Source organism: Phyllobates terribilis, unplaced genomic scaffold (genome assembly GCF_046119375.1).
Source record: "Phyllobates terribilis strain yellow unplaced genomic scaffold, ASM4611937v1 Scaffold_11__3_contigs__length_659146591, whole genome shotgun sequence".
NCBI classification, from domain to species: domain Eukaryota; kingdom Metazoa; phylum Chordata; class Amphibia; order Anura; family Dendrobatidae; genus Phyllobates; species Phyllobates terribilis.
The window spans coordinates 561,973,760-561,999,013 of NW_027362771.1; the positions used below are offsets into that span (position 1 = coordinate 561,973,760).

The following is a 25,254-nucleotide window of genomic DNA, read 5'->3' on the forward strand; positions in this document are numbered from 1 at the left end:
GTGGGGTTGCTTCTCAGCAAAGGGAATCGGCTCACTCACAGTCTTGCCTAAAAACACAGCCATGAATAAAGAATGGTACCAGAATGTCCTCCTAGAGCAACTTCTCCCAACCGTCCAAGAGCAGTTTGGCGCCCAACAATGCCTTTTCCAGCATGATGGAGCACCTTGCCATAAAGCAAAGGTGATAACTAAATGGCACATGGAACAAAACATAGAGATTTTGGGTCCATGGCCTGGAAACTCCCCAGATCTTAATCCCATTGAGAACTTGTGGTCAATCATCAAGAGACGGGTGGACAAAGAAAAACCAACAAATTCTGGCAAAATGCAAGAATTGATTATGCAAGAATGGACTGCTATCAGTCAGGATTTGGTACAAAAGTTGATTGAGAGCATGCCAGGGAGAATTACAGAGGTCTTGAAGAAGAAGGGGCAACACTGCAAATATTGACTTGCTGCATTAACTCATTCTAACTGTCAATAAAACCTATTGGTACTCATAATATGAGTGCAATTATATTTCTGTATGTGATATAAACATCAGAAAAACACTAATAAAAACCAGAGGCCAGCAGATCATGTGAAAATATAATTTTAGTGTCATTCTCAAAACTTTTGGCCATGACTGTAGATGATCTGCCTGCAATGTCCAAAAATGACCTCTTCCCTGAGCCCTCAGACTGCAATCCCCAGGATGCTATGCGGCAGCGGAGGAAGGGCAGTGGTCATTTGGAACTCACCATGGCTTAAACAAGCTTTTCCTAGAACCTGGGATTTCTTGGTCACCTGAGTTACTTTAACTTTGCGCAGTGGCGGTATCGTAGCCTATGAGGTTTAACCGAGGTGTGATTATTGCTTATTGAAAACTTTTCCCAATATCCAGCTGTGATTCCTTGAAATACAGTCAGCATAGGCAATTTTTGTTGGTCTCTCAGGAGACTTAATCCGTAATATGCAAATGACTGAGTGTTAGCTCCTCTCAGTGGGGAAATGAAATGTTGTTCCGCACTGCATCGTATTGATGGTTTTCGCTTGGAGCAGAAGAGAGAGAGCTGATCTGCCCGCAATGGCCAAAAATGACCTCTTCCCTGAGCCCTCAGACTGCAACTGCCAGGATGACTTGCGGTAGCGGGGGAAGGGCAGTGGTCATTTGGAACTCACCATGGCTTAAACGAGCTCTTCCTGGAAGTGGGGATTTCTTGGTCTCCTGAGTTGCTTTAACTTTGCGCAGTGGCAGTATCGTAGCCCATGAGGTTTAACCGAGGCATGATTATTGCTAATTGAAAACTTTTCTCAATATCCCGCCATGATGACTTGAAATACAGTCAGCATCGGCAATTTTTGTTGGTCTCTCAGGAGACTTAATCTGTGGTATGCAAATGACAGAGTGTTAGCTCCTTCTAGTGGGTAAAATAAATGTTGTGCCGCACTGCATCGTATTGATGGTTTTCGCTTGGAGCAGGAGAGAGCGAGCTGATCTGCCCGCAATGGCCAAAAATGACCTCTTCCCTGAGCCCTCAGACTGCAACTCCCAGGATGCTTTGCGGCAGCGGAGGAAGGGCAGTGGTCATTTGGAACTCACCATGGCTTAAACGACCTCTTCCTGGAAGTGGGGATTTCTTGGTCACCTGAGTTACTTTAACTTTGCGCAGTGTCAGTATCGTAGCTCATGAGGTTTAACTGAGGCGTGATTATTGTTAATTGAAAACTTTTCCCAATACCCCGCCATGAAGACTTGAAATACAGTCAGTATAGGCAATTTTTGTTGGTCTCTCAGGAGACTTAATCCATGGTATGCAAATGACAGAATGTTAGCTCCTCCCAATTGGGAAAGGAAATCTTGCGCCCCATAGCATCGTATTGATGATTTTCGCTTGGAACAGGAGAGAGCTAGATGATCTGCCTGCAATCTCCAAAAATGACCTCTTCCCTGAGTCCTCAGACTGCAATTCCCAGGATGCTTTGCGGCAGCTCAGGAAGGTCTGTGGTCATTTGGAACTCACCAAGGTTTAAACAAGCTCTTCCTGGAAGTGGGGATGGGGATTTCTTGGTCACCTGAGTTACTTTAACTTTGCTCAGCGGCAGTATCATAGACCATGAGGTTTAACCGAGGCGTGATTATTGCTGATTGAAAACTTTTCCCAATGCCTCGCCATGATGACTTGAAATACAGTCAGAATCGGCAATTTTTGTTCGTCTCTCAGGAGACTTAATCCATGGTATGCAAATGACAGAGTGTTAGCTCCTCCCTATTGGCAAAGGAAATCTTGCACCCCACAGCATCGTATTGATGATTTTCGCTTGGAACAGGAGAGAGCTAGATGATCTACCTGCAATGTCCAAAAATGACCTCTTTTCTGAGCATTCAGACTGTAACTCCCAGGATGCTTTGCGGAAGCGGAGGAAGGGCAGTGGTCATTTGGAACTCACCATGGCTTAAACAAGCTTTTTCTAGAACCTGGGATTTCTTTGTCACCTGAGTTACTTTAACTTTGTGCAGTGGCAGTATCGTAACATTTGAGGTTTAACCGAGGCATGATTATTGCTAATTGAAAACTTTTCCCAATGCCCCGCCATGATGACTTGAAATACGGTCAGCATAGGCAATTTTTGTTGTTCTCTCTGGAGACTTAATCTGTAATATGCAAATGACTGAATGTTAGCTCCTCTCAGTGGGGAAAGGAAATGTTGTTCCGCATTGAATCGTATTGATGGTTTTCGCTTGGAGCAGAAGAGAGCGAGATGATCTGCCCGCAATGGTCTAAAATGACCTCTTCCCTGAGCCCTCAGACTGCAACTGCCAGGATGCCTTGCGGTAGCGGGGGAAGGGCAGTGGTCATTTGGAACTCACCATGGCTTAAACGAGCTCTTCCTGGAAGTGGGGATTTCTTGGTCACCTGAGTTACTTTAACTTTGCGCAGTGGCAGTATCATAGCCCATGAGGTTTAACCGAGGCGTGATTATTGCTAATTGAAAACTTTTCCCAATACCCAGCCATGATGACTTGAAATACAGTCAGTATAGGCAATTTTTGTTGGTCTCTCAGGAGACTTAATCCATGGTATGCAAATAACAGAGTGTTAGCTCCTCCCAGTGGGGAAAGGAAGTCTTGCGCCCCACAGCATCGTATTGATGATTTTTGCTTAGAGCAGGAGAGATCGAGCTGATCTGCCTGCAATGGCCAAAAATGACCTCTTCTCTGAGCACTCAGACTGTAACTCCCAGGATGCTTTGCGGCAGCGGAGGAAGGCCAGAGGTCATTTGGAACTCACCATGGCTTAAACAAGCTTTTTCTAGAACTTGGGACTTCTTGGTCACCTGGGTTATTTTAACTTTGCGCAGTGGCAGTATCGTAGTCCATGAGGTTTAACTGAGGCATGATTATTGCTAATTGAAAACTTTTCCCAATGTCCCGCCATGATGACTTGAAATACAGTCAGCATAGGCAATTTTTGTTGGTCTCTCAGGAGACTTAATCCATAATATGCAAATGACTGAGTGTTAGCTCCTCCCAGTGGGGAAAGGAAATGTTGTTTCGGACTGCATCGTATTGATGGTTTTCGCTTGGAGCAGGAGAGAGCGAGCTGATCTGCCCGCAATGGCCAAAAATGACCTCTTCCCTGAGTCCTCAGACTGCAACTGCCAGGATGCCTTGCGGAAGCTGCAGAAGGGCAGTGGTCATTTGGAACTCACCATGGCTTAAACGAGCTATTCCTGTAAGTGGAGATTTCTTGGTCACCTGAGTTACTTTAACTTTGCGCAGTGGCAGTATCGTAGCCCATTAGGTTTAACCGAGGCGTGATTATTGCTAATTGAAAACTTTTCCCAATATCCTGCCACGATGACTTGAAATACAGTCAGCATCGGCAATTTTTGATGGTCTCTCAGGAAACTTAATCCATGAAATGCAAATGACAGAGTGTTAGCTCCTTCCAATTGGGAAAGGAAAACTTGTACCCCACTGCATCGTAGTGATGATTTTTGCTTAGAGCAGGAGAGAGCTAGATGATCTGCCTGCAATGTCCAAAAATGACCTCTTCCCTGAGCCCTCAGACTGCAACTCCCAGGATGCTATGTGGCAGCAGAGGAAGGGCAGTGGTCATTTGGAACTCACCATGTCTTAAACGAGCACTTCCTGGAAGTGGGGATTTCTTGGTCACCTGAGTAACTTTAACTTTGCGCAGTGGCAGTATTGTAGCCCATGAGGTTTAACCGAGGCGTGATTATTGCTAATTGAAAACTCTTCCCAATATCCCGCCATGATGACTTGAAATACAGTCAGCATCGGCAATTTTTGATGGTTTCTCAGGAGACTTAATACATGGTATGCAAATGACAGAGTGTTAGCTCCTCACAATTGAGGAAAGGAAATCTTGCGCCCCACAGCAACGTATTTCTGATTTTCGCTTGGATCAGGAGAGAGATAGATGAGCTGCCTGCAATGTCCAAAAATGACCTCTTCCCTGAGCCCTCAGACTGCAAATCCCAGGATGCTTTGCGGCAGAGGAGGAAGGGCAGTGATCATTTGGAACTCACCATGGCTTAAACGAGCTCTTTCTGGAAGTGGGGATTTCTTGGTCACCTGAGATAGTTTTCGCAGTGGTAGTATCATAGCCCATGAGGTTTAACCGAGGCGTGATTATTGCTAATTGAAAACTTTTCTCGATATCCCGCCATGATGACTTGAAATACAGTCAGCATAGGCAATTTTTGTTGGTCTCTCTGGAGACTTAATCCATGGTATGCAAATGACAGAGTGTTAGCTCCTCCCAGTGGGGAAAGGAAGTCTTGCGCCCCACAGCATCATATTGATGATTTTTGCTTAGAGCAGGAGAGATCGAGCTGATCTGCCTGCAATGGCCAAAATGACCTCTGCTCTGAGCCCTCAGACTGCAACTCCCAGGATGCTTTGCGGCTGCGCAGGAAGGCAGTGGTCATTTGGAACTAACCATGGCTTAAACAAGCTCTTTCTGGAAGTGGGAATTCTTGGTCACCTAAGTTACTTTAACTTTGCGCAGTGGCAGTATCGTAGCCCATGAGGTTTAACCTAGGCGTGATTATTGCTAATTGAAAACTTTGCCCAATATCCCGCCATGATGATTTGAAATACAGTCAGCATAGGCAATTTTTGTTGGTCTCTCAGGAGACTTAATCCATGGTATGCAAATGACAGAGTGTTAGCTCCCCCCAATTGGGAAAGGAAATCTTGCGCCCCACAGCATCGTATTGCTGATTTTCGCTTGGATCAGGAGAGAGGTAGATGATCTGCCTGCAATGTCCAAAAATGACCTCTTCCCTGAGCCCTCAGACTGCAACTGCCAGGATGCCTTGCGGCAGCGGAGGAAGGGCAGTGGTCATTTGGAATTCACCATGGCTTAAACAATCTCTTCCTGGAAGTGGGGATTTCTTGGTCACCTGAGTTACTTTAATTTTGCGCAGTGGCAGTATCATAGCCCATGAGGTTTAACTGAGGCATGATTATTGCTAATTGAAAACTTTTCCCAATAGCCCACCCTGATGATTTGAAATACAGTCAGCACCGGCAATTTTTGTTGGTCTCTCAGGAGACTTAATCCATGGTATGCAATTGTCAGAGTGTTAGCTTCTCCCAGTGGGGGAAAGGAAATGTTGCTCCGCACTGCATCGTATTGATGGTTTTCGCTTGGAGCAGGACAGAGCGAGCTAATCTGCCCGCAATGGCCAAAAATGACCTCTTCTCTGATCCCTCAGACTGCAACTGCCAGGATGCCTTGCGGCAGCGGGGGAAGGGCAGTGGTCATATGGAACTCACTATGGCTTAAAGGATCTCTTCCTGGAAGTGGGGATTTCATGGTCACATGAGTTACTTTAACTTTGCGCAGAGGCAGTATGGTAGCCCATGAGTTTTAACCGAGGCGTGATTATTGCTAATTGAAAACTTTTCCCAATAGCCCGCCATGATGACTTGAAATACAGTCAGCACTGACAATTTTTGTTCATCTCTCAGGAGACTTAATCCATGGTATGCAAATGACAGAGTGTTAGCTCCTCCCATTTGGGAAAGGAAATCTTGTGCCCCACAGCATCGTATTGATGATTTTCGCTTGGAACAGGAGAGAGCTAGATGATCTGCCTGCAATCTCCAAAAATGACCTCTTCCCTGAGCCCTCAGACTGCAACTCCCAGGATGCTTTGCGGCAGCGGAGTAAGGGCAGTGGTCATTTGGAACTCACCATGGCTTAAACAAGCTCTTCCTGGAAGCTGGGATTTCTTGGTCACCTGAGTTACTTCATCTTTGCGCAGTGGCAGTATCGTAGCCCATGAGGTTAAAGCGAGGCGTGAATATTACTAATTGAAATCTTTTCCTAATACCCCGCCATGAAGACTTGAAATACAGTCAGCATAGGCAATTTTTGTTGGTCTCTCAGGAGACTTAATCTGTGGTAAGCAAATGACTGAGTGTTAGCTCCTCTCAATTGGGAAAGGAAATCTTGCGCTCCACTGCATCGTATTGATGATTTTCGCTTGGAACAGGAGAGAGCGAGCTGATCTGCCTGCAATGGCCAAAAATGACCTCTTCCCTAAGCCCTCAGACTGCCACTGCCAGGATGCCTTGCGGCAGCGGGGGAAGGGTAGTGGTCATTTGGAACTCACCATTGCTTAAACGAGCTCTTCCTGGAAGCTGGGATTTCTTGGTCACCTGAGTTACTTTAACGTTGTGCAGTGGCAGTATCGTAGCCCATAAGGTTTAACCAAGGCGTGATAATTGCTAAATGAAAACTTTTCCCAATATCCCGCCATGATGACTTGAAATACAGTCAGCATAGGCAATTTTTGTTGGTCTCAAAGGAGACTTAATCCATGGTATGCAAATAACAGAGTGTTACCTCCTCCCAGTGAGGAAAGGAAATGTTGTTCCGCTCTGCATCGTATTGATAGTTTTAGCTTGGAGCAGGAGAGAGCGAGCTGATCTGCCCGCAATGGCCGAAAATGACCTCTTACCTGAGCACTCAGACTACAACTCCCAGGATGCTTTGTGGCAGCGGAGGAAGGGCAGTGGTCATTTGAAACTCACCTTGGCTTAAACTAGCTCTTCCTGGAAGCTGGGATTTCTTGGTCACCTGAGTTACTTTAACTTTGCGCAGTGGCAGTATCGTAGCCCATGAGTTTTAACCGAGGCGTGATTATTGCTAATTGAAAACTTTTTCCAATGCCCCACCATGATGACTTGAAATACAGTCAGCATCGTCAATTTTTGTTGGTCTCTCAGGAGACTTAATCCATGGTATGCAAATGACAGAGTGTTAGCTCCTCCCAGTGGGGAAAGGAAATGTTGTTCCGCAATGCATCGTATTGATGGTTTTCGCTTGGAGCAGGACAGAGCGAGCTAATCTGCCCGCAATGGCCAAAAATGACGACTTCTCTGATCCCTCAGACTGCAACTGCCAGGAAGCCTTGCGGCAGCGGGGGAAGGGCAGTGGTCATATGGAACTCACCATGGCTTAAAGGATCTCTTCCTGGAAGTGGGGGTTTCATGGTCACATGAGTTACTTTAACTTTGCGCAGTGGCAGTATGGTAGCCAATGAGGTTTAACCGAGGCGTGATTATTGCTAATTGAAAACTTTTCCCAATAGCCCGCCATGATGACTTTAAATACAGTCAGCACTGACAATTTTTGTTCGTCTCTCAGGAGACTTAATCCATGGTATGCAAATGACAGAGTGTTAGCTCCTCCCAATTGGCAAAGGAAATCTTGCGCCCCACAGCATCATATTGATGATTTTCGCTTGGAACAGGAGAGAGTTAGATGATCTGCCTGCAATCTCCAAAAATGACCTCTTCCCTGAGCCCTCTGACTGCAACTCCCAGGATGCTTTGCGGCAGCGGAGGAAGGGCAGTGGTCATTTGGAACTCACTATGGCATAAACGAGCTCTTCCTGGAACTGGGGATTTCTTGGTCATCTGAGTAACTTTAACTTTGCGCAGTTGCAGTTTCGTAGCTCATGAGGTTTAACCGAGGCGTGATTATTGCTAATTGAAAACTTTTCCCAATATCCTGCCATGATGACTTGAAATACAATCAGCATCGGCAATTTTTGTTGGTCTCTCAGGAGACTTAATCCATGGTATGCAAATGACAGAGTGTTTGCTCCTCCCAATTGTGGTTGGAAATCTTGCACCTCACAGCATCGTATTGATCATATTTGCTTGGAACAGGAGAGAGCTAGATGATCTGCCTGCAATGTCCAAAAATGACCTCTTCCCAGAGCACTCAGACTGCAACTCCCAGGATGCTTTGTGGCAGCGGAGGAAGGGCAGCGGTCATTTGGAACTAACCATGGCTTAAACAAGCTCTTCCTGGAAGCTGGGATTTCTTGGTCTCCTGAGTTATTTTAACTTTGCGCAGTGGCAGTATCGTAGCCCATGAGGTTTAACTGAGGCGTGATTATTGCTAATTGAAAACTTTTCCCAATACCCCGCCGTGATGACTTGAAATACAGTCAGTATAGGCAATTTTTGTTGGTCTCTCAGGAGACTAAATCCATGGTATGCAAATGACAGAGTGTTAGCTCCTCCCAATTGGGAAAGGAAATCTTGCGCCCCACAGCATCGTATTGATGATTTTCGCTTGGAACAGGAGAGAGCTAGATGATCTGCCTGCAATCTCCAAAAATGACCTCTTCCCTGAGCCCTCAGACTGCAACTCCCAGGATGTTTTGCGGCAGCGGAGGAAGGGCAGTGGTCAATTGGAACTCACCATGGCTTAAACGAGCTCTTCCTGGAAGTGGGGATTTATTGGTCACCTGAGTAACGTTAACTTTGCGCAGTGGTAGTATTGTAGCCCATGAGGTTTAACCGAGGCGTGATTATTGCTAATTGAAAAGCTTTCCCAATACCCCGCCATGATGACTTGAAATACAGTCAGCATATGCAATTTTTGTTGGTCTCTCTGGAGACTTAATCCATGGTATGCAAATGACAGAGTGTTAGCTCCTCCCAGTTGGGAAAGGAAGTCTTGCGCCCCACAGCATCGTATTGATGGTTTTCGCTTGGAGCAGGAGAGATCGAGCTGATCTGCCTGCAATGGAGAAAAATGACCTCTTCTCTGAGCACTCAGACTGCAACTGCCAGGATGCCTTGCGGTAGCGGGGGAAGGGCAGTGGTCATTTAGAACTCACCAAGGCTCAAACACACTCTTCCTGGAAGCTGGGATTTCTTGGTCACCTGAGTTACTTTAACTTTGCTCAGCGGCAGTATCATAGCCCATGAGGTTTAACCGAGCCGGGATTATTGCTGATTGAAAACTTTTCCCAATAGCCCGCCATGATGACTTGAAATACATTCAGCATCGGAAATTTTTGTTGGTCTCTCAGGAGACTTAATCCATGGTATGCAAATGACAGAGTGTTAGCTACTCCCAGTGGGGAAAGGAAATGTTGTTCCGCACTGCATCGTATTGATGGTTTTCGCTTGGAGCAGGAGAGAGCGAGCTGATCTGCCCGCAATGGCCAAAAATGAACTCTTCCCTGAGCCCTCAGATTGCAACTGCCAGGATGCCTTACGGTAGCGGGGGAAGGGCAGTGGTCATTTGGAACTCACCATGGCTTAAACGAGCTCTTCCTGGAAGTGGAGATTTCTTGGTCACCTGAGTTACTTTAACTTTGCGCAGTGGCAGTATTGTAGCCCATGAGGTTTAACCGAGGTGTGATTATTGCTAATTGAAAACTTTTCCCAATATCCCGCCATGATGACTTGAAATACAGTCAGCATCGGCAATTTTTGTTGGTCTCTCAGGAGACTTAATCCATGGTATTCAAATGACAGAGTGTTAGCTCCTCCCAATTGGGAAAGGAAATCTTGTACCCCACTGCATCGTAGTGATGATTTTTGCTTGGAACAGGAGACAGCTAGATGATCTGCCTGCAATTGGCAAAAATGAACTCTTCCCTGAGCCCTCAGACTGCAACTCCCAGGATGCTTTGTGGCAGCGGAGGAAGGGCAGTGGTCATTTGGAACTTACCATGGCTTAAACGAGCACTTCCTGGAAGTGGGGATTTCTTGGTCACCTAAGTTACTTTAACTTTGCGCAGTGGCAGTATCATAGCCCATGAGGTTTAACTGAGGCGTGATTATTGCTAATTGAAAACTTTTCCTAATATCCCGCCATGATGACTTGAAATACAGTCAGTATAGGCAATTTTTGTTGGTCCCTCAGGAGACTTAATCCATGGTATGCAAATGACAGAGTGTTAGCTCTTCCCAGTGGGGAAAGGAAGTCTTGCGCCCCACAGCATCGTATTGATGATTTTCGCTTGGAGCAGGAGAGATTGAGCTGATCTGCCTGCAATGGCCAAAAATGAACTCTTCTCTGAGCACTCAGACTGTAACTCCCAGGATGCTTTGCGGCAGTGGAGGAAGGGCAGTGGTCATTCGGAACTCACCATGGCTTAACCCCTTAATAACATCTGACGTACTAATACGCGTCTGTGCCATGGGACTTAACAGCCAGACCCGTATTAGTACGTCATGGCGATCGCCACCGGGTGTCAGCTGATTGTCACAGCTGACACCCGGTACTATGTGCAGGGAGCGGTCCTGCACCGCTCCCAGCACATTAACCCCCGCGATGCTGCGATTGAAGTCGATCGCGGCATTGCGGGGGCAAGGGGAGGTGATCGGCGATACTCACCTCCTCTCCCGGCTTCCAGCGCAGTTTGCAAAGGCTTCCCGGGTGTTGCCATGACGACCCGATGTCGTCATGACAACATACGGGTCACCAGAGAGCAGGAAGATTGCTTGGGCATGCGCAGTGCATCTCCAAGAAATCTTCACACTGTGCACTTCTGACAGCCTTCATGGCATAGGGATGGTGCTTCATTCCTGTGCCATGCAGGCGATCAGAAAAAAAAAAGTGAAAGTCCCAGAGTGGGATAAAGTGTATAAACTGTGAAAGTGGAAAAAAAAAAAAAAAATGTGCAAAAATATTATAAAAAAATAAAAAAAATAATACTCCAAAAATAAAAATATAATGTACCCATCAATAAATATTATTATAAAAAAAAAAAAAAAAAAACAATAAAAGTACACATATTTGGCATCGCCGTGTCCGGAACAACCTGACCTATAAAACTGTCCCACTAGTTAACCCCTTCAGTGAACACGGTAAAAAAAAAAAAAACGAAGCAAAAAACAATGCTTTATCACCATACCGCCAAACAAAAAGTGGGATAACACGCGATGAAAAAGACGCATATAAATAACAATAATACCGCTGAAAACGTCATCTCGTCCGCAAAAAACAAGCCACCATACAGCTCCATCAGACGAAAAATAAAAAAGTTATAGCTCTCAGAATAAAGCTATGCTAAAAAATATTTTTTTCTATAAAATAGCTTTTATTGTGTATAAGCGCCAAAACATAGAAAAATGATACAAATGTGGTACCGCTGTAAACGTACTGACCCGAAGAATAAAGCTACCTCATCAATTTTACCACACGCGGAACAGAATAAAAATAAAAAAAAAAATAATTCCTGAATTGTTGGTTTTTGTTTATTCTGCCTCCCAAAAATCGGAATAGAAAGCGATCAAAAAATGTCACGTGCCTGAAAATGGCACCAATAACAACGTCAAGTCATCCCGCAAAAAACGAGCCGTCACATGACTGTCTGCCAAAATCTGGAAAAATTATAGCTCTCAAAATATGGCGATGCAAAAACTAGATTTTACAAAAAATGCGTCTTTTAGTGTGTGACAGCTGTCTGTCATAAAAACCCCATATGATTCTGGCATTGCTGTAATCACACCGACCCGAAGAATAAAGTCGTCTAATCACTTATACCGCACAAGGAACGGCGTCAAAAATAAACTCTTGGGTTAGGATTGGGCTAGGGTTAGGGCTGGGTTTGGGGCTAGGGTTGTGCTGGGGCTAGGGTTGTGCTAGGGCTAGGGTTGTGCTAGGGTTAGGGCTGGGGTTGGGATTTTTTTCAAAAGTAAGTAAAAAAGATGACGATATGGCGACTAGTGTTGAGAGCAAGTGCTCGCTACTTGAGTTTGCATCGGGTGCTCTGGTATGCATTGAGTAGCGTGGGTATTTGAGTGACATGCTAGAGTCTCTGCCCCATATGCTTCGCGGCCAAAAAACTTTACGGGGATTGCCTGCCATGCACGAGCGATCCCCGCATGTTTTTTTTTGGGTGTCTAATAACCGTGAAACATGCGGAGCAGGGACTCGAGCATGTCACTTGAGCACACGCTGTACATGGTGCATACCTGAGTACCCGATGCAAACTCAAGTAGCGAGCACTTGCGCTCAAGAATAATGACAACTTATTCAATATGATGACCTAATGTAAACAAATTCTGTGCCGTACCTCTGGGTTCAAAATGTTCACTATACACCTTAATAAAATCCTTGAGGGGTATAGTTTCCAAAATGGGGACACTTGTGGGGGAGCTCCACTGTTTAGGCACATCACGGGCTCTCCAAACGCGACATGGTGTCCGCTAACAAATTGAATGGAAAATCGGCTCAAATTGTTAGCGGACGCCATGTTGCGTTTGGAGAGCCCCTGTGTGCCCAAACATTGGAGCTCCCCCACAAGTGACCCCATTTTGGAAACTAGACCCCCCAAGGCACCTATCTAGATGCATAGTGATCACTTGGAACCCCCAGGTGCTTCACAAATTGATTCGTAAAAATGAAAAAGTGAAAAAAAAACACTTTTTCATTTTTATGAATCAATTTGTGAAGCACCTGGGGGTTACAGGTGCTCACTATGCATCTAGAAAGGTGCCTTGGGGGGTCTAGTTTCCAAAATTGGGTCACTTGTGGGGGAGCTCCAAAGTTTGGGCACAGAGGGGCTCTCCAAACGCAATGTGGTGTCCGCTAACAATTTGAGCCGATTTTCCATTCAATTTGTTAGCGGATACCATGTTGTATTTAGAGAGTCCCTGTGTGTCCAAACATTGGAGCTCCCCCACAAGTGACCCCATTTTGGAAACTAGACCTCCCAAGGCACCTATCTAGATGCATAGTGAGCACTTGGGACCCCTAGCTGCTTCACAAATTGATTCGTAAAAATGAAAAAGTGTTTTATTTTTCACTTTTTCATTTTTACAAATCAATTTCTGAAGCACCTGGGGGTTCCAAGTGCTCACTATGCATCTATAAAGGTGCCTTGGGGGGTCTAGTTTCCAAAATGGGGTCACTTGTGGGGGAGCTCCAAAGTTTGGGCACACAGGGGCTCTCCAAACACAACATGGTGTCCGCTAATTATTCAAGCAAATTTTACAATCAAAAAGTCAAATGGCGCTCCTTCCCTTCCAAGCCCTGCCGTGCACCCAGACAGTGTTTTTTCCCCAAATATTGGGTATCTGCGTGCCCAGGGGAAATTGCACAACAAATTTTGGGGTCCATTTTTTCTTGTTACCCCTGTGAAAATAAAAAAAATTGGGTCTAAAGTAACATTTTAGTGAAAAAAGTTAAATGTTCATTTTTTCTTCCACATTCAAAAAATTCCTGTGAAGCACCTGAAGGGTTAATAAAGTTCTTGAATGTGGTTTTGAGCACCTTGAGGGGTGCAGATTTTAGAATGGTGTCACTTTTGGGTATTTTCTGTCAAAAAGACCTCTCCAAGTGACTTCAAATGTGATGTGGTCCCTAAAAAAATGGTTTTGTAAATTTTGTTGGAAAAATGAGAAAAATGAGAAATCGCTGGTCAACTTTTAACCCTTATAGCTCCCTAGCAAAAAAAATATTTTGGTTCCAAAATTGTGCTGATGTAAAGTAGACATGTGGGAAATGTTATTATGTGTGACATATCGCTCTGATTTCAGGTCTTAAAAATTCAAATTTTGAAAATTGCGAAATTTTCAACATTTTCGCCAAATTTCTGTTTTTTTCACAAATAAGCACAAGTGATATCGAAGAAATTTTTCCACAATCATGAAGTACAATATGTCTCGAAAAAATAATCTCAGAATCAGGGGGATCCGTTGAAGCGTTCCAGAATAATTACTTCATAAAGTGACAGTGGTCAGAATTGTAAAAATTGGCCCGGTCATTAACGTGCAAACCACCCGCGGGGCTTAAGGGGTTAAACGAGATCTTCCTGGAAGTGGGGTTTTCTTGGATACCTGAGTTACTTTAACTTTGCGCAGTGGCAGTATCGTAGCCCATGAGGTTTAACCGAGGCGTTATTATTGCTAATTGAAAACTTTTCCTAATACTCCACCATGATGACTTGAAATACAGTCAGCATCGGCAATTTTTGTTGGTCTCTCAGGAGACTTAATCCATGGTATGCAAATCACAGAGTGTTAGCTCCTCCCAATTGGGAAAGGAAATCTTTCGCCCCACAGCATAGTATTGATGGTTTTCGCTTGGAGCTGGAGAGAGCGAGCTGATCTGCCTGCAATGGGCAAAAATGACCTCTTCCCTGAGCCCTCAGACTGCAACTGCCAGTATGCCTTGCAGTAGCGGGGGAAGGGCAGTGGTCATTTGGAACTCACCATGACTTAAACGAGCTCTTACTGGAAGTGGGGTTTTCTTGGGCACCTGAGTTACTTTAATTTTGCGCAGTGGCAGTATCGTAGCCCATGAGGTTTAAGCGAGGCGTGATTATTGCTAATTGAAAACTTTTCTCAATACCCTGCCATGATAACTTGAAATACAGTCAGCATAGGCAATTTTTGTTGGTCTCTCAGGAGACTTAATCCATGGTATGCAAATGACAGAGTGTTAGCTCCTCCCAGTGGGGAAAGGAAATGTGCCACACTGCATAGTATTGATGGTTTTCGCTTGGAGCTGGAGAGATCAAGCTGATCTGCCCGCAATGGAAAAAAATGACCTCTTCCCTAAGCCCTCAGACTGCAACTGCCAGCATGACTTGCGGCAGCGGGGGAAGGGCAGTGGTCATTTGGAACTCACCATGGCTTAAACGAGCTCTTCCTGGAAGTGCGGATTTCTTGGTCACCGGAGTTACTTTAACTTTGCGCATAGGCAGTATCGTAGCCCATGAGGTTTAACTGAGGCGTGACTATTGCTAACTGAAAACTTTTCCCAATATCCCGCCATGATGATTTGAAATACAGTCAGCATCGGTAATTTTTGTTGGTCTCTCAGGAGACTTAATCCATGGTATGCAAATGACAGAGTGTTAGCTCCTCCCAATTGGGAAAGGAAATCTTGCACCCCACAGCATCGTATTTATGATTTTCGCTTGGAACATTAGAGAGCTAGATGATCTGCCTGCAATGTCCAAAAATGACCTCTTCCCTGAGCCCTCAGACTGCAACTCCCAGGATGCTATGCTGCAGCAGAGGAAGGGCAGTGGTCATTTGGAACTCACCATGGCTTAAACGAGCACTTCCTGGAAGTGGGGATTTCTTGGTCATCTGATTTACTTTAACTTTGCGCAGTGGCAGTATCGTAGCCCATGAGATTTAACTGAGGCGTGATTATTGCTAATTGAAAACTTTTCCCAATACCCTGCCATGATGACTTGAAATACAGTCAGCATAGGCGAATTTTGTTGGTCTCTCAGGAGACTTAATTCATGGTATGCAAATGACAGAGTGTTAGCTCCTCCCAGTGGGGAAAGGAAATGTTGTGCCACACTGCATAGTATTGATGGTTTTCGCTTGGAGCAGGAGAGATCGAGCTGATCTGCCCGCAATGGCCAAAAATGACCTCTTCCCTAAGCCCTCAGACCGCAACTGCCAGGATGCCTTGCATCAGCGGGGGAAGGGCAGTGGTCATTTGAAACTCACCATTGCTTAAACGAGCTCTTCCTGGAACCTGGGATTTCTTGGTCACCTGAGTTACTATAACTTTGCGCAGTGGCAGTATTGTAGCCCATGAGATTTAACCGAGGTGTGATTATTGCTAATTGAAAACTTTTCCCAATATCCTGCCATGATGACTTGAAATACAGTCAGTATAGGCAATTTTTGTTGGTCTCTCAGGAGACTTAATCCATGGTATGCAAATGACAGAGTGTTAGCTCCTTCCAATTGGGGAAAGAAAATCTTGCACCCCACAGCATTGTATTGATGGTTTTCGCTTGGAGCAGGAGAGAGCAAGCTGATCTGCCCGCAATGGCCAAAAATGATCTCTTCCCTGAGCCCTCAGACTGCAACTCCCAGGATGCTTTGCGGCAGCGGAGGAAGGGCAGTGGTCATTTGGAATTAACCATGGCTTAAACAAGTTCTTCCTGGAAGCTGGGATTTCTTGGTCTCCTGAGTTACTTTAACTTTGCGCAGTGGCAGTATCGTAGCCCATGAGGTTTAACCGAGGTGTGATTATTGCTAATTGAAAACTTTTCCCAATATCTTGCCATGATGACTTGAAATACAGTCAGTATAGGCAATTTTTGTTGGTCTCTCAGGAGACTTAATCCATGGTATGCAAATGACAGAGTGTTAGCTCCTCCCAATTTGGAAAGGAAATCTTGCACCCCACAGCATCGTAGTGATGATTTTTGCTTGGAACAGGAGAGACCTAGATGATCTGCCTGCAATGGCCAAAAATGACCTCTTCCCTGAGCTCTCAGACTGCAACTCCCAGGATGCTTTGCGGCAGCGGAGGAAGTGCAGTGGTCATTTGGAACTCACCATGGCTTAAACAAGCTCCTCCTGGAAGCTGGGATTTCTTGGTCACCTGAGTTACTTTAACTTTGTGCAGTGGCAGTATTATAGCCTATGAGGTTTAACCGAGGCGTGATTATTGCTAATTGAAAACTTTTCCCAATGCCCTGCCATGATGACTTGAAATACAGTCAGCATCGGCAATTTTTGTTGGTCTCTCAGGATACTTAATCCATGGTATGCAAATGACAGAGTGTTAGCTCCTCCCAGTGAGGAAAGGAAGTCTTGCGCCCCACAGCATCGTATTGATAATTTTCGCTTGGAGCAGGAGAGATCGAGCTGATCTGCCTGCAATGGCCAAAAATGACCTCTTTTTTGAGCACTCAGACTGTAACTCCCAGGATGCTTTGTGGCAGCGGAGGAAGGGCAGTGGTCATTTGGAACTCACCATGGCTTAAACGAGCTTTTCCTGGAAGTGGGGATTTCTTGGTCACCTGAGTTAATTTAAATTTGCGCAGTGGCAGTATCATAGCCCATGAGGTTTAACCGAGGTGTGATTATTGCTAATTGAAAACTTTTTCCAATATCCCGCCATGATGACTTCAAATACAGTCAGTATAGGCAATTTTTGCTGGTCTCTCAAGAGACTTATCAACAAATAAAGTAGCACACTGTAACACATAGTATATAGATATGAAATATGAATAGCATAACTGCTGTAAAAAATAGAAATAAATGAAACATTTTTGAAAAAAAGTTTTTTTAGCGCATGTAAATATGAAGTATGGAAAATGAATAGCATTACTGCTGTAAATAAATGAGAAATCTTAGCGCATAAATTGGCCAATTCATGTGTACCTGACAGCCGCGGTAAGGCGTTTCTCGATGTCAGGACCTATCAATGTGAATACCTCTCTAAGAGACCTCCGTCTGCTTATGTGTGGGAAAGACAGATCCTGATGCATTTAAAACCACCTGCGGCATGAGGGTGGGGGTGGAGTGCTCAGTCAACGCTAAATCTAGTAACAAAGAAAATGACGGCACTTCCACTATAAGAAATAGGTGTGAACAGGTGCTTACTAAGAGCAGCTACCTCCATATATAATGAACAAATAAAGTAGCACACTGTAACACTGAGTATATAGATATGAAATATGAATAGCATAACTGCTGTAAAAAATAGAAATAAATGAAAAATTTTTGAAAAAAAGTTTTTTTAGCGCATGTAAATATGAAGTATGGAAAATGAATAGCATTACTGCTGTAAATAAATGAGAAATCTTAGTGCATAAATTGGCCAATTCATGTGTACCTGACAGCCGCGGTAAGGCGTTTCTCGATGTCAGGACCTATCAATGTGAATACCTCTCTAAGAGACCTCCATCTGCTTATGTGTGGGAAAGACATATCTATATACTCAGTGTTACAGTGTGCTACTTTATTTGTTCATTATATATGGAGGTAGCTGCTCTTAGTAAGCACCTGTTCACACCTATTTCTTATAGTGGAAGTGCCGTCATTTTCTTTGTCTCAGGAGACTTAATTAGAGATGAGCGTTGTTCTACTCGAACTGTTCGCCAATCTCAAATTCGAGCTGTTTTGGGCGGTGTTCGAGCCGTTCGGCGAACACGAACGATTTGAGAAAAATTCGGCTGTTCGAGGTTATGTTCGATAACTGTTCGTGCACCAAAATCATAACTGGATTTTTTCTCAGTAATGATGAAAATTAATGTTAATACGCAGTTTGAGTGTACAGCGGGGTGGGGGGAGGGGCAGGGGATGGATCTCTGCAGGAATAATGAAGATCTCCATTTTTTTTTCTCTTTCCCGCATTTGCAGTGGGGAGGTGCAGTCTGTCAGCCTATCAGCAGCGCACACACGGAGCGAACTGCTGTTTTTCACACAAGCAAGGGCATGTGTCATTGGCAGTGTATGTCACATGTCCTTGCCCTATAAGACCAAGCCATTTTCCCCGTCGCCACCATTTTCTCACTGCTGCAGCTGCGTGTTAGACGGCACCGCTGTTGCTGTGTGCGCTATACCTTGTTAATTTCAAGCCAATTTTCGCACAAATCTACAAATAGCTTGGGAGTAGGGAATAGCTGTGATTGCAGTCCTTTTAAGGACTAGGTTACAGCATTTCCTACGACTTTTATCAGGCAGGTCTGTGCTCTTAAATAGATAGATTGTGGGAGTAAAGACTAGAGATGAGCGTTGTTCTACTCGAACTGTTCGCCAATCTCAAATTCGAGCTGTTTTGGGCGGTGTTCGAGCCAGTCGGCGAACACGAACAATTTGAGAAAAATTCGGCTGTTCGAGGTTATGTTCGATAACTGTTCGTGCACCAAAATCATAACTGGATTTTTTCTCAGTAATGATGAAAATTAATGTTAATACGCAGTTTGAGTGTACAGCAGGGTGTGGGGAGGGGCAGGGGATGGATCTCTGCAGGAACAATGAAGATCTCCATTTTTTTTTCTCTTTCCCGCATTTGCAGTGGGGAGGTGCAATCTGTCAGCCTATCAGCAGCGCACACACGGAGCGAAGTGCTTTTTTTCACACAAGCAAGGGCATGTGTCATTGGCAGTGTATGTCACATGTCCTTGCCCTATAAGACCAAGCCATTTTCCCCGTCGCCACCATTTTCTCACTGCTGCAGCTGCGTGTTAGACGGCACCACTGTTGCTGTGTGCGCTATACCTTGTTAATTTCAAGCCAATTTTCGCACAAATATACAGATAGCTTGGGAGTAGGGAATAGTTGTGATTGCAGTACTTTTAAGGACTAGGTTACAGCATTTCCTACGACTTTTATCAGGGAGGTCTGTGCTCTTAAATAGATAGGTTGTGGGAGTAAAGACTAATTGTAATTGGAGTCCTTTTCAGGACTAGGTTACATGAGTTCCTATCAGTTTTTGCCAGGCAGGTCTGTGCCAGTGCTGTGCAAGTTTTTTTCACAGCATTTGGCTGAATCTAGCAAAGCTAATCCTTTTTGGCCTATTGCAGAGTGTGTTAGTCAGTGGAGTAGCCTATCTGTGTTGCAAGATATACCACCTGTGTATAGAATACCAATTTTTTTACTGCACCTAGTGAAGTAAAATCTTTTGGGCATAGCATCATTCTATTAGTCCATCTATACTGACCTCCATCAGGTTGCAAATTGAATATAATTTTTTTCTGCATCTAGCTCTGAAAAAATATTTGGGCTTCTAGCGGTGTGTGGGACTTGGTCTGTTAGTCCATCTATACTGACCTCCATCAGGTTGCAAATTAAAAATAATTTTTTTCTGCATCTAGCTCTGAAAAAATATTTGGGCTTCTAGCAATGTGTGGGACTTGGTCTATTAGTCCATCTATACTGACCTCCATCAGGTTGCAAATTAAAAATAATTTTTTTCTGCATCTAGCTCTGAAAAAATATTTGGGCTTCTAGCGGTGTGTGGGACTTGGTCTATTAGTCCATCTATACTGACCTCCATCAGGTTGCAAATTAAAAATAATTTTTTTCTGCATCTAGCTCTGAAAAAATATTTGGGCTTCTAGCGGTGTGTGGGACTTGGTCTATTAGTCCATCTATACTGACCTCCATCAGGTTGCAAATTAAAAATAATTTTTTTCTGCATCTAGCTCTGAAAAAATATTTGGGCTTCTAGCGGTGTGTGGGACTTGGTCTATTAGTCCATCTATACTGACCTCCATCAGGTTGCAAATTAAAAATAATTTTTTTCTGCATCTAGCTCTGAAAAAATATTTGGGCTTCTAGCAGTGTGTGGGACTTGGTCTATTAGTCCATCTATACTGACCTCCATCAGGTTGCAAATTAAAAATAATTTTTTTCTTCATTTAGCTCTGAAAAAATATTTGGGCTTCTAGCGGTGTGTGGGACTTGTTCTATTAGTCCTTCTATACTGACCTCCAGCAGGTTGCAAATTGAATATAATTTTTTTCTGCATCTAGCTCTGAAAAATAGTTGGGCTTCTAGCGGTGTGTGGGACTTGGTCTATTAGTCCATCTATACTGACCTCCATCAGGTTGCAAATTAAAAATAATTTTTTTCTGCATCTAGCTCTGAAAAAATATTTGGGCTTCTAGCAGTGTGTGGGACTTGGTCTATTAGTCCATCTATACTGACCTCCATCAGGTTGCAAATTAAAAATAATTTTTATCTGCATCTACAGTACCTCTGAAAAAATATTTGGGCTTCCAGCAGTGTGTGGGACTATTTGTATTAGTCCATCTATACTGACCTCCATCAGGTTGCAAATTCAAAATAATTTTTTTCTGCATCTAACCCAGCCAATAGTTTTGGCCTAATACCACAGTTTGGCCACTCAGCTCTGCTCGGTTACCATCCATTGTTTTTATGTGCAAACAACTCCAGAGTTGTGAATTAGTTAACCACCAAAATGAGTGGAAAAAGGCCTGCTGCTGGTGGAAAGGGGAATAGGCGTGTTGGGAAGGGGAAAAAAGGTTGTGTCCGTGGGGTAGGTGTTAAAGCAACAGTAACATCTGCAGAAGAAAGACCATCTTCCAGCCAAACTAAAATGTCTACTTCTTTTAGCGGACAATGTGATAAGATCCCTTTCTTACGGCCACGCCAATCGCTACAAATTCCAGATGAGGCACAAAAACAGCAGGTGCTTCAACGGATATCAAGTGCTCCTTTAAGTGGGCTCTCCTCCACATCAACTTCAACATCACAAATACTCCAGTCCTCAAAGGTGTCACCCAAATCGCACTTGCTTCCTCACAGCTCCCAAATCTCCAGCTGCCCGTCTGAGTATGAGGTAGAACAGATGGTTGCGTCTGCAGAGCTGTTTACTCATACTATAGCCTGGGAATCAGAGGTCGACTCCAGCGCTTCTGTGAATCCAGACGAGGAAATGATCTGCACTGATGCCCAGAATCTTTATGAGTCGGATCCAGGACCAGACGCAGAAGGTTCTGACCATAATGTAGACCCTCATTCCCAAACTGTAACTCCTGTTGGTGGAGACAATGAGGAAGACGATGATAAGACTCAAATACCTGATTGGAGCGGCAACTTTAGTTTTTTGTCAGGGCAGGAACAGGTTGGCTCTGAGGACGACGGGTGTGATAACGCACAGGGTGATGATGATGAGGTCGGAGATCCCACTTACTGTCAACCCACAGTCAGCCAAGAGATGAGGTCAACAGAGGAGGTGGAGCAAGATGCTAGTGACGACGAGGTCAGGTTGCGCCTTCCTGGACAGAGACGTAGTACTGGAAGCACGTCAACAACTGCATCCTCAAACACAACTCTGCCTCTCACCACAAGTCGTGGTGGCTCTTCAGGTCGCATGGGTGCTAAGCCTTGCATAGCCTGGGCATTTTTTCAGATCAATAAAGATGACCCAACTCGTGTTATCTGTAACATTTGTCAGCAAAAGCTAAGTAGAGGCCAAAAAATACATAGTTTGAGTACTTCATGCATGAAACGGCACATGGACATGAAGCATAAGTTGCAGTGGGAAGCTCAGTGTGCTACAATACGGCCTAGCCGGCCGGGCCAATCACCGTCTGCCATATCTTGTGCATCCGCGGCCTCTTCATCCTCTGTGACTGGGGGGACAGCAGTCACACCTGTTTTGGGGCGCAGACCTGCCACCTCTTTACCCGCAACAGCCAGCGTGATTGGCAGGTCATCATTTTCTTTGGAGGTGGTAACACCAGCTGGTCTTGAGCGCTGTCCGACATCGATAGCACCACCTTTGGATCAAGGCAACCTAACATGTCCGCCTGCATCTTCCTCACAGACCGGCAGTTTGCCGGGGACACCCTTATCAACCCCGTCTAAGCACAATAGCCAGCCCTCGGTCCCTCAGATGTGGACAAGTAAAAGACCATTTCCTCCTAGCCATGAGAAAGCTAAGAGGTTGAATTTCACCATCTGCAAGCTCTTGGCTACAGAAATGCTGCCTTTCCGCCTGGTGGACACAGAGGATTTTCGAGACCTTATGTCCGTCGCAGTGCCCCAGTACCAGATGCCCAGTCGGCACTACTTCTCAAAGAAAGGTGTGCCTGCGCTCCACCAGCATGTTGCACACAACATGACCGCTTCTTTGAGAAACTCTGTGTGTGACAGGGTGCATTTCACCACAGACACTTGGATGAGTAGGCATGGACAGGGGCGTTACATGTCGCTGACTGGGCACTGGGTAACTATGGTGACAGCAGGACAAGGGGCTGCTGTCCAAGTCTTGCCGTCCCCACGAGTTGTGCGTCAATCCTCTTTATGTCAAAGTTCCTCCACTGCTTCTGCCTCCTCAACCTCCTCTCGGTCTTCCACCTGCACCCAAAGCCTGTCTGGTCATGCCACAAGCTTTCTAACTGCGCAGAAGGGATCCTGCACACCTCCTTACTATGCTGGCAGTAGGGCTCAACGTCATCAGGCGGTTTTTACATTGAAATGTCTGGGAAATGTGAGTCACACAGCTGAGGAGTTGTGGTCAGCTCTGGAGAACCAATTTCATGAATGGTTGTCTCCACTGGACCTGAAACCAGGGAAGGCCGTGTGCGACAATGCTGCAAACCTGGGTGCGGCCCTTCGCCGGGGCAATGTCACACACGTGCCTTGTATGGCTCACGTGTTGAACCTGGTTGTCCAGCAATTTTTAGCCCACTATCCCAGACTAGATGGCCTTCTGCAGAGGGAACGGTCGCTGTGTGCTCACTTCCGCCGTTCGCATCCCGCAGCTCAGCGACTTACATCTCTACAGAAGTCGTTGGGCCTGCCACTTCACCGGCTAAAATGCGATGTGCCTACCCGGTGGAATTCAACTCTGCACATGTTGCAGCGACTGTGGCAGCACCGACAAGCCCTGGTGCAATACGTTCTGACGTATAGCCTGGGCCAACGAGATTCAGAGGTGGGGCAAATCACGCTGGAGGAGTGGTCTCAGATCAGGGACCTATGCACCCTTCTGCACAGTTTTGAAATGGCGACGAAGATGTTTAGTGCTGACGATGTCATTATCAGCATGACTATTCCGGTGATTTACATGCTGGAGCACATGTTAAACAGAATTCGGAGTCAGGTGGTGGCACAAGAGGAGGTGGAGGAAGTAGAGGAGGAGGAGTTGTATGCGGAAGGGCTAACATCTGCAAGGTCCAGACGGTCGGCAGCACCAAGGTGGCAGGCATGTGAGGGTGGGGGAGATGGTTTAACCAGGGCGCATGGTAGCAGCCAAACTAGTGAGGAAGGTGCAGGAGCCCAGGATGAAGTGGAGGACGAACTGATGGAAGACTCATCAGATGAGGGAGACCTTGATCACATTTCTGTTGTGCGAGGTTGGGGGGAGAGGACAGAGGAAGGAAGCATGATTGTTACCTCGCCACCAACACAACAGGGACTTGGTGCTCCTGGATGCGCAACACACATGAGTGCCTTCTTGCTGCACAACCTGCAACATGACCCTCGAATTGTGAGAATTAGAAATAATCCTGACTACTGGGTTGCCACACTGTTAGATCCCCGGTACAAAAGTAAATTTGCAGAATTTATTCCTGCCATAGAAAGGGATGCACGCATGCAGGAGTATCAGCAGAGACTGTTGCAGAATCTTACATGTGCTTTTCCACAAAATACCAGTGGTGCACGTAGTGAATCTCACAGTTCCAACTTGCCAACCGTGGGACCGTCAAGTGTTCAGCACTCAAACCGTAACAGAACCACAGTATCTGCTGGTAACATCAATTTTGCGGAATCATTTCACCACTTTTTTAGCCCATCCTTTGCAAGGCCACAGGAGACAAGAAGTCTGACACATAGTCAACGCCTAGAGACGATGGTACAGGAGTATCTCCAAGTAAACATTGAAGCCACGACTGTGTCACTGGACCCTTGCTCTTTTTGGGCTTCCAATCTGGATAAATGGCCGGAGCTAGCCACTTACGCCTTGGAGATCTTGTCATGCCCCGCAGCCAGCGTTCTGTCTGAACGTGTGTTCAGCGCTGCTGGTGGTGTGCTGACAGATAAGCGCACGCGGCTCTCCACTGATAATGTAGACAGACTCACGTTCATAAAGATGAACAAATCATGGATCCGAAACGACTTTTCTACCCCTGTGTCATCCTGGGGAGAGTAAAAGCTTGATGATTGGTTAAAATCACCCTACCAACCGTTTTAAGCTTTCAAATTACTAATCATGTTTATCTGTATCTTGACTGGAAAATAATTTGGGCTTTGTAGCAGTGTGCAGCACTGATCCTATTAGGCCATCTATACTAAAGCTTCACCAGATTTAAAATTAAAAATAATTTTTAGCTGCATCTAGCCCGGAAAATAATTTTGGGGCTCCGAGATGCGCAAGGCACTTAAGTGCCTTCTTGTTGCACTACCTGCAGCATGACCCTCATATTGTCAGAATTCGAAGTAATCATGACTACTGGGTTGCCACACTCTTAGATCCCCCAAACTTTTCGATCAACCTTTTCATTTTAATAAAGACCAAAAAAATGGTCATTTTTGAAATTATAAGCATTAGCAGGTTGTTAGAAACTGAAATCAAACAGTTTTCAACTCAAAACTTTATTCTAGGTGATGTTACATTTTCACATAGGACCCCTTGTTCGAAAGGAGCTTCTGAACTCTCTCGTCCATTGAATTTGTCAGGTTTTGGATGGTTTCTGCTTTAATTGTTTTGCATGAGGACAGAATACATT

At 45.1% G+C, this 25,254-nt stretch overlaps 31 non-coding genes across 31 annotated transcripts; all 31 read left to right on the forward strand.

Moving 5' to 3' along the window:
* The first annotated feature begins 798 nt into the window (after positions 1 to 798).
* Positions 799 to 939, forward strand: LOC141167856 (U4 spliceosomal RNA). Its single transcript, XR_012251642.1, has one exon. It is a non-coding gene; the product is annotated as a U4 spliceosomal RNA (small nuclear RNA).
* Positions 940 to 1,219: 280 nt separating this feature from the next.
* Positions 1,220 to 1,360, forward strand: LOC141168451 (U4 spliceosomal RNA). The gene has a single exon (XR_012252187.1). It is a non-coding gene; the product is annotated as a U4 spliceosomal RNA (small nuclear RNA).
* Positions 1,361 to 1,640: 280 nt separating this feature from the next.
* Positions 1,641 to 1,781, forward strand: LOC141167773 (U4 spliceosomal RNA). The gene has a single exon (XR_012251563.1). It is a non-coding gene; the product is annotated as a U4 spliceosomal RNA (small nuclear RNA).
* Positions 1,782 to 2,067: 286 nt separating this feature from the next.
* On the forward strand, positions 2,068 to 2,208 carry LOC141167738 (U4 spliceosomal RNA). Its single transcript, XR_012251529.1, has one exon. It is a non-coding gene; the product is annotated as a U4 spliceosomal RNA (small nuclear RNA).
* A 280-nt stretch (positions 2,209 to 2,488) lies between these two features.
* On the forward strand, positions 2,489 to 2,629 carry LOC141167636 (U4 spliceosomal RNA). The gene has a single exon (XR_012251430.1). It is a non-coding gene; the product is annotated as a U4 spliceosomal RNA (small nuclear RNA).
* A 280-nt stretch (positions 2,630 to 2,909) lies between these two features.
* LOC141168078 (U4 spliceosomal RNA) lies at positions 2,910 to 3,050 on the forward strand. Its single transcript, XR_012251830.1, has one exon. It is a non-coding gene; the product is annotated as a U4 spliceosomal RNA (small nuclear RNA).
* A 280-nt stretch (positions 3,051 to 3,330) lies between these two features.
* LOC141168187 (U4 spliceosomal RNA) lies at positions 3,331 to 3,471 on the forward strand. The gene has a single exon (XR_012251934.1). It is a non-coding gene; the product is annotated as a U4 spliceosomal RNA (small nuclear RNA).
* Positions 3,472 to 3,751: 280 nt separating this feature from the next.
* LOC141167667 (U4 spliceosomal RNA) lies at positions 3,752 to 3,892 on the forward strand. Its single transcript, XR_012251460.1, has one exon. It is a non-coding gene; the product is annotated as a U4 spliceosomal RNA (small nuclear RNA).
* A 280-nt stretch (positions 3,893 to 4,172) lies between these two features.
* LOC141168176 (U4 spliceosomal RNA) lies at positions 4,173 to 4,313 on the forward strand. Its single transcript, XR_012251924.1, has one exon. It is a non-coding gene; the product is annotated as a U4 spliceosomal RNA (small nuclear RNA).
* Positions 4,314 to 4,588: 275 nt separating this feature from the next.
* LOC141168501 (U4 spliceosomal RNA) lies at positions 4,589 to 4,729 on the forward strand. Its single transcript, XR_012252235.1, has one exon. It is a non-coding gene; the product is annotated as a U4 spliceosomal RNA (small nuclear RNA).
* A 277-nt stretch (positions 4,730 to 5,006) lies between these two features.
* On the forward strand, positions 5,007 to 5,147 carry LOC141168313 (U4 spliceosomal RNA). Its single transcript, XR_012252054.1, has one exon. It is a non-coding gene; the product is annotated as a U4 spliceosomal RNA (small nuclear RNA).
* Positions 5,148 to 5,427: 280 nt separating this feature from the next.
* Positions 5,428 to 5,568, forward strand: LOC141167644 (U4 spliceosomal RNA). Its single transcript, XR_012251437.1, has one exon. It is a non-coding gene; the product is annotated as a U4 spliceosomal RNA (small nuclear RNA).
* A 281-nt stretch (positions 5,569 to 5,849) lies between these two features.
* On the forward strand, positions 5,850 to 5,990 carry LOC141167873 (U4 spliceosomal RNA). Its single transcript, XR_012251659.1, has one exon. It is a non-coding gene; the product is annotated as a U4 spliceosomal RNA (small nuclear RNA).
* A 280-nt stretch (positions 5,991 to 6,270) lies between these two features.
* On the forward strand, positions 6,271 to 6,411 carry LOC141167881 (U4 spliceosomal RNA). The gene has a single exon (XR_012251666.1). It is a non-coding gene; the product is annotated as a U4 spliceosomal RNA (small nuclear RNA).
* A 280-nt stretch (positions 6,412 to 6,691) lies between these two features.
* LOC141167755 (U4 spliceosomal RNA) lies at positions 6,692 to 6,832 on the forward strand. The gene has a single exon (XR_012251546.1). It is a non-coding gene; the product is annotated as a U4 spliceosomal RNA (small nuclear RNA).
* Positions 6,833 to 7,112: 280 nt separating this feature from the next.
* LOC141167749 (U4 spliceosomal RNA) lies at positions 7,113 to 7,253 on the forward strand. Its single transcript, XR_012251540.1, has one exon. It is a non-coding gene; the product is annotated as a U4 spliceosomal RNA (small nuclear RNA).
* A 280-nt stretch (positions 7,254 to 7,533) lies between these two features.
* On the forward strand, positions 7,534 to 7,674 carry LOC141168404 (U4 spliceosomal RNA). The gene has a single exon (XR_012252141.1). It is a non-coding gene; the product is annotated as a U4 spliceosomal RNA (small nuclear RNA).
* Positions 7,675 to 7,954: 280 nt separating this feature from the next.
* Positions 7,955 to 8,095, forward strand: LOC141167783 (U4 spliceosomal RNA). The gene has a single exon (XR_012251573.1). It is a non-coding gene; the product is annotated as a U4 spliceosomal RNA (small nuclear RNA).
* A 280-nt stretch (positions 8,096 to 8,375) lies between these two features.
* LOC141168192 (U4 spliceosomal RNA) lies at positions 8,376 to 8,516 on the forward strand. Its single transcript, XR_012251939.1, has one exon. It is a non-coding gene; the product is annotated as a U4 spliceosomal RNA (small nuclear RNA).
* A 280-nt stretch (positions 8,517 to 8,796) lies between these two features.
* Positions 8,797 to 8,937, forward strand: LOC141167690 (U4 spliceosomal RNA). Its single transcript, XR_012251482.1, has one exon. It is a non-coding gene; the product is annotated as a U4 spliceosomal RNA (small nuclear RNA).
* A 280-nt stretch (positions 8,938 to 9,217) lies between these two features.
* LOC141167928 (U4 spliceosomal RNA) lies at positions 9,218 to 9,358 on the forward strand. The gene has a single exon (XR_012251708.1). It is a non-coding gene; the product is annotated as a U4 spliceosomal RNA (small nuclear RNA).
* A 280-nt stretch (positions 9,359 to 9,638) lies between these two features.
* Positions 9,639 to 9,779, forward strand: LOC141168138 (U4 spliceosomal RNA). The gene has a single exon (XR_012251888.1). It is a non-coding gene; the product is annotated as a U4 spliceosomal RNA (small nuclear RNA).
* A 280-nt stretch (positions 9,780 to 10,059) lies between these two features.
* LOC141168255 (U4 spliceosomal RNA) lies at positions 10,060 to 10,200 on the forward strand. Its single transcript, XR_012251998.1, has one exon. It is a non-coding gene; the product is annotated as a U4 spliceosomal RNA (small nuclear RNA).
* A 3,931-nt stretch (positions 10,201 to 14,131) lies between these two features.
* LOC141168456 (U4 spliceosomal RNA) lies at positions 14,132 to 14,272 on the forward strand. The gene has a single exon (XR_012252193.1). It is a non-coding gene; the product is annotated as a U4 spliceosomal RNA (small nuclear RNA).
* Positions 14,273 to 14,552: 280 nt separating this feature from the next.
* LOC141167763 (U4 spliceosomal RNA) lies at positions 14,553 to 14,693 on the forward strand. The gene has a single exon (XR_012251554.1). It is a non-coding gene; the product is annotated as a U4 spliceosomal RNA (small nuclear RNA).
* A 277-nt stretch (positions 14,694 to 14,970) lies between these two features.
* On the forward strand, positions 14,971 to 15,111 carry LOC141167798 (U4 spliceosomal RNA). Its single transcript, XR_012251588.1, has one exon. It is a non-coding gene; the product is annotated as a U4 spliceosomal RNA (small nuclear RNA).
* A 280-nt stretch (positions 15,112 to 15,391) lies between these two features.
* Positions 15,392 to 15,532, forward strand: LOC141167794 (U4 spliceosomal RNA). The gene has a single exon (XR_012251584.1). It is a non-coding gene; the product is annotated as a U4 spliceosomal RNA (small nuclear RNA).
* Positions 15,533 to 15,812: 280 nt separating this feature from the next.
* Positions 15,813 to 15,953, forward strand: LOC141167694 (U4 spliceosomal RNA). Its single transcript, XR_012251487.1, has one exon. It is a non-coding gene; the product is annotated as a U4 spliceosomal RNA (small nuclear RNA).
* A 281-nt stretch (positions 15,954 to 16,234) lies between these two features.
* LOC141168258 (U4 spliceosomal RNA) lies at positions 16,235 to 16,375 on the forward strand. The gene has a single exon (XR_012252001.1). It is a non-coding gene; the product is annotated as a U4 spliceosomal RNA (small nuclear RNA).
* Positions 16,376 to 16,655: 280 nt separating this feature from the next.
* On the forward strand, positions 16,656 to 16,796 carry LOC141168385 (U4 spliceosomal RNA). Its single transcript, XR_012252123.1, has one exon. It is a non-coding gene; the product is annotated as a U4 spliceosomal RNA (small nuclear RNA).
* A 280-nt stretch (positions 16,797 to 17,076) lies between these two features.
* On the forward strand, positions 17,077 to 17,217 carry LOC141168224 (U4 spliceosomal RNA). The gene has a single exon (XR_012251969.1). It is a non-coding gene; the product is annotated as a U4 spliceosomal RNA (small nuclear RNA).
* Positions 17,218 to 25,254: the final 8,037 nt, after the last annotated feature.